We start from the raw sequence: 6,000 nt of genomic DNA on the forward strand, positions 1-6,000 counted from the left end.
TCACTGGCAGGAAGTCTTGCCAGAGACACACCATGCCATCCAATCTCTCTTATGCACTGCTACAAATATGACTCCACATGAACGCATGCTTTCCTTCCCCAGGAGGTCGGTGACCGGAACCACTCTGCCACCCTGGCTCACATCTCCGGGACCCGTCCTGCTGAGGAAGCACGTGAAGAGCCATAAGACCGACTGGTTGGTGGAAGAGGTGCACCTCCTGCATGTTAATCTACAATACGCTTACATCCAGTACTCTGATAGCCATGAGGACACGGTCCCTGTCTGGGACCTGGCACATGATGGAGATGCCCATCCACCCCATTGGCCCCTACAGGGACTTGGTGCAGGCTAGCAACAATCCCCCGGGCACCCACACCACATGCCCGGGACTCTCACCCAGCTAAGCTGACCACCATGACCACCCCCACAGACAACCAAACCCCACCTCCTATGGCAACAGCCTTGTCTCAAGACACCCAACCAGCAATGGAGGCGACCAGTACACCCCTAGCAGAGCTGTGCAGGTCATAGAGGAAGAGGAAGCCACCCGACCGGCTGAACCTCTAGGACTGGGGCTTGTTTTATTAAAGAGGGGGTGAAGGTGGTGATATGTATTTACTGTTCTGTGCTGCTCTGTGTATAAGTGGCTGGCCTGTCCTCTACTGACAACTCCTCCCTCTGTGACCTGGCCATAAAGGTCGACCTCCTTACCCACTTCTATTCATTTGTGCACATGGAGTTGGGCCGGCCAAAATCTAATGTGTTTTAAAGTCTATCGTTCCTCACTCCATCTTTAGCGTATCTCACACATACACACACACATGCACACACAAAATGGCAGTATTGGTGGATCTGCTATCACAGCAGTGCTGTCGCTGGTGCAGTCCCAGGAGAGTGGGGAGCGGAGACAAAGTGTTACTCCAAAGGGTACAACTGCCAGGTTCTAAAGCCGTCAGCCCCACATAAGCCTTAAAAGGCCAGTTAAAGGAGCTGATAGTGTATATAAGTAAAATACTCCAACTGTAGAGTTCTGTTCCCAAGGTAGCAGCACCTTCATTGGGCAGAAACCACAAGGGGTTGCAGATTCCAGGGCGCGGTGAACCGGAGCAAGACACCAGAGATGGGAAGAACATACCCCATTGAGAAGGAGAAGCGGAAGAGCTGACCCTATGGGATGGTGACCAGGGCGGCGAACCAGTGAGAGGCTCGGCGGCCAAGAGCTTTGAGCAGTTGGTAACGTGGTTGGAGGGCCTGCACGGGCTGTGAGAGACTGGCTCACGGGAACCAGGTATTGGAGCCGGGATTCAAGAGGGTGCTAAGGGCAAGAAGGGCACCCGTATGGCCTCGAGCGCTGAAGGCTCCCTAATTGTGTCAAAGGGTTGGATCTGGAGCGTGGTTTGCTGATGGATCAAACAGGAGTCTGTGCGGCTGAAGAGGCTGTGGGAGCGTTGGAGGTGAATCTATAGACACTGAATATCTCCGAAGGGACTGTCTTTTGTTTTGTTTTCCGACTGCAAGGGGCGTCAGATGACACTGGTAGTGACTCTTTGACTGCCTGTGGCAGGCAGAAGGCAATTTCATGTAATATTTCATGTTCTGTACAATTAGATGATGATAAAGGAATCTTGAATGAAATGGCTGCATAGATCAGTTTTTTGGGAGTGTTACAGGGGAGCAGGGTTACAATATGGAATTTATTGCACCTCTGCTGTACAACTTGTATGTTTCAGTCTCAATCTCTGTGATGGGCAGTAAATAACTCGAGAGGCTGAGAGTGAGTCACTGATCTACAGACTTATTCACAATGGACAGGGATCTTGTCCTATGTCATGGCCCGGGCTTTCTGGGGAGGGGGGTCAAGGTTAAAGAGGGAGGGGCCACAGGTACAGTCACAGAATGGGGCGGAGCCAGGTAATCAGAGATAAAGAAGTTCACCACACTACGTATATCCCGCGCGCACCGAGGTCCTGAGCCATGTGCTGTTTCTCCTCTTCTGATCTTTACCTGATTTGTTTCATTCACCTCCAGTCCCCATTTGCTCAGCCATTATAGGCCCACACTATGGACCTTGCTCCCTAAATGGGGTTTGAGTGAAGTAATATCACAGACAGAACCAAACCTCAACAGCCATAAAACAAAAGCTAAAATTACCTGGAGTAACAATCAGATCCATCAGCTGCAAGCAACATATATTTTCCAAATCTGTAAATTACTTGTGATGTTAACACCATAATTCTTTTGACACACATTGGACAAGGATCAGAGCCCCTCGTGGTGGTTGGGAAACCATAATTCTTTTGACACACATTGGACAAGGATCGGAGCCCCTCGTGGTCGTTGGGAAACCATAATTCTTTTGACACACATTGGACAAGGATCGGAACCCCTTGTGGTCGTTGGGAAACCATAATTCTTTTGACACACATTGGACAAGGATCGGACCCCCTCATGGTCGTTGGGAAACCATAATTCTTTTGACACACATTGGACAAGGATCGGAGCCCCTCGTGGTCGTTGGGAAACTATGGGCACGCAATATTGTTTGTTTATTCTGAAATTCACTGTTGAGTCTCAGCAGATTTTACATGCAAACACAATCTACTGAAGTTCTTACTTGTAGGGCTTGTTCTAGGAGAAGCAGTTCAGGTGCTCTCTGTAAGGAGTTTGTATGCTCTCCCCATGTCTGTGTGGGTTTTCCTCAGATGCATCAGTTTCATCCCACCCTTCAAAAGGTACTGGGAGGTTGTAGGTCAACTGGGCAGCATGGGCTCATAGGCCAAAAGGGCCTCTTTCCTTGTTGAATTAAATCTTAAACTCTTAAGCCCGTGAAAATTAAACACACAGTAGCAAGGAGTGCAGAAACTTATCATTCATAGACAGGAAAAATATCTCTGATGAGGTATTAGAATGAGAAGATCCAAATCAGAATTTATTGTCATGAGCATGTGTCACAAAATTCATTGTTTTGTGGCAGCATCACAGGGGCAAAAATGCTATAAATTACATTAAAATATAAATTGGTCCAAAATAAGATAAAAGTGAGGCAGTGTCTATGGCTCATTGTTCTTTCAGAAATCTCATGGCAGAGAGGAAGAAACTGTTTTTGTACCATTGGGGGTTCATCTTCGGGCTCCTGTACCTGCATGTCAATGGTAGCAGCGTGAAGAGGGCAGGTCCAGGGTGATGGGTTTCCTTGAGGAGAGAGATGGGTTTTTTTTGAGACTCACCTTTTATAGATGTCCTCGAGGGAGTGAAGACTGATGCCCGTGATGGCGCTGACCGAGTTCACAATTCTAGTCTGGGACCTCCATACCAGACAGTGATGCAACCAGTCAGAATGCTCTCTATGGTCCACCTGAAGGCATTCAACAATCCTTGATGACGCACCAAATCTCCTCAAACTCCTCACAAAACGTGGCTATCACACTCATTTTTTTGATTCACCAGAGCGAAACAAAAAGAATTATTTTCTAATACAGTTCAATCTCCATCTAATGAGGGGCCAGACTTGGCACCTGCATTATAAGCTTACTGGATTTATACAAGAGGAGGGCGGTGATGCAGCCATGAGAGGCACCATTCCAATGTACCAGGTTCATGGTGCTGTCTGTGTGCAACTTGTAGGTTCTCCCTCTGAATTTCTGGGTCTCTGGTTGCCTCAGACATCCTAAAGAGGTGCAGGTGAGGAGGTTAATTGGCTACCATGAATTAGATGAGAGATGGAATCTTGGGGACGTGTATTTAATGGGAATGTGGGGAGAATAAAGTAGGTGAGGGTAGATCATTGTAAAAGTGAATGTTTGATAGCTAGTGCAAACTTTGGGTAGAGGGACCCGTTTAAAATGCTACATGGATCAGACAGAATCACTGGGGTCTCCCCACACTCCGCCCACCAACTGATGTCTAAAGAGGTCACACAAAATTATTGAGGATCCCTTGGGCACAACGTCTTTCAGCTACTCAGGAAAGAGATACAGGAGTAACAGAGTCGAAACGCCAGGCTGAGAAAGTTTCTTCCCACGGGCAGTGAGACTGCTGAACAACTGAATAAACTACTCTTATAAACCCTCCGCTACTCTACTATTTATTTAACAATAATATTTATTAATTTTAATATTTGTATTCAAGTGCTGTGCATATGTATCATAGTCTGTATGTGTCATGTAGTGTGTTGCACTGAGGACCAGAAAACACTGTTCTGGGTTGTTTTTGTACAATCTAATGACGAATAAACTTGAACTTGATTTCCCCATGAATCTCCATGAAATTCTCATATCTAATGTAGGAACCTTTTCTTTTATAGACAGCAGAGTACACTTAATGACATTCTAAGCAGATTTCCTCAATGTTCATTCTCCTTTCAACCTTCATTGCCATACCCTCAGTGACAATTTGTAGAACAGATTCCCAGTGCTGAATACTTGAGTCTTCCCTCAACATCAGTTGCTCCCTCCTCAGTTCTGCCCACATCTGTGCGAATTCTGCCGATAAAGGCTGGTTTTAGTCTGTTTGGAACATTGCTTGCTTCCTGTGACCCTGGAGTAAAAATACACACTAATTTGGAGGTAATGTTATATCTACAGGATCTCTGAAACAGTGATATAACCATGTTTTATTTTGAGAGAGACAGGAGGCTGCAGATGCTGGGGTGTGTAGCTAAGCACAATCTACTGGAGGACCTCGGGAGGGTCGAGCAGCATCAGAGAGGAAAATGATTATAAATGTTTCAGAATGAGACCCGATACAGTGTCTTGGCCTGAAACATCAACAGTTCTTTTTCTCCCATTAATGCTGCCAAGTTCCTCACCAGACTGTACTTCCATTGAGATTGTGTTAATTTGAATATTCTCTCAGCATTTTCTGTTCCAGTCACTTGCTGCTCTCCCTAATGTAAACACTTTTCATATTTTGGCACAACCTTCCTTTTGAGGTTGGTGATTCTAAAAATTATGGTGAATTTTGATTACCTCAGTCATATTCTCCCTTTCTGTTCATAGATCTTTCATTAATTTGAAAGGATGGGATTGGGTGTCCTTTGTGTAACAATACAACATCTTGCCAAATGCCATTCTTAGTTTCCGACAATACTAGAAAGTTTATCAGGTTGCATGGAGTGCAATACTACATCATATCAAGAAATCATAATTATAATTCATGAAATGTCCCATACAAATGTAAAATCTCTAACCTTTCAGAATGGTTCAATTATCACATGCATGATGCCTTGTGTGAACCTGACCCATCTCAGTCAGGAAACTCATTGCTTTAATCTCTGGTATTCACTGAGTTGAGCAGTTAGAGAAATAAAGAAGTGGGGTCGTGGATGGAGGGAGAACTCAAAAGGTATGATCACTCCCATCCTGGTATGTAATTTCACTGCATCAGGACAGGTTTGTGCTTCACGACAACACCATCCACTAACCAATGACTTACTCATAACGATGTCACAAATGAGATGTAGATGTTTCCTTGACGAATTCCTGCACAAAACACAAATTATAGATGATCAATAGAACATTATGGAGTGAAGGGTTTTTGTAATAAAATTTAAATTTTACATTTAATTTAAAAAAAATGTTTATATTTAGACAGACATCATGGTAACAGGCCCTTCCAACCCACAAATCCATGCTGCCCAATTACACCCACAAACTCCTTATATTTTTGGAAGGTGGAAGGAAATCGGAGCCTCAGAGGAATGTGTGCAGACACCAGGAGAACATACAAATTCCTTAAAGACAGCACGAGATCCGAATGTAGTGGTTAGCGCTGTGTCAGTATTGCACTAACCATAACACCCTCCTTCACTAACCGTGATGCTCTCTGAATCTGAAGCGTTAATAAATGTACCGGAAATGCTCGGGAAGTCAGTCCGTGAAGAGCAACGATTATTGTTTCATGATTCAAATTATCTCACCACAGAAGCTGACTGGCTGAGAGGTCTTTTCCAGCATTTTCTGTTTTGATTTCTGCACCTTATGGATTGGTGATCAGAGAACA

The 6,000-nt window shown here is 44.9% G+C and overlaps 1 long non-coding RNA gene across 6 annotated transcripts in view; it reads right to left on the reverse strand.

Annotated features, from left to right (window-relative positions):
* Positions 1–6,000, reverse strand: part of LOC138758785 (uncharacterized) — a 90,434-nt gene extending 84,434 nt beyond the window's left edge. Inside the window, exons 1-3 of one of the 6 annotated variants that reach the window (XR_011354441.1) lie at positions 5,918–6,000; positions 5,189–5,480; positions 4,380–4,536 (exon numbers count right to left, since the gene is read on the reverse strand). This is a non-coding gene — a long non-coding RNA (uncharacterized lncRNA). Of the gene's footprint in view, positions 1–4,277; positions 4,537–5,188; positions 5,481–5,917 lie in introns of those variants that run through there. The other 5 variants (XR_011354440.1, XR_011354439.1, XR_011354442.1 and 2 more) reach the window with 5 other exon arrangements.

The sequence above is a fragment of the Narcine bancroftii genome, chromosome 3 (assembly GCF_036971445.1).
Source record: "Narcine bancroftii isolate sNarBan1 chromosome 3, sNarBan1.hap1, whole genome shotgun sequence".
NCBI classification, from domain to species: Eukaryota; Metazoa; Chordata; class Chondrichthyes; order Torpediniformes; family Narcinidae; genus Narcine; species Narcine bancroftii.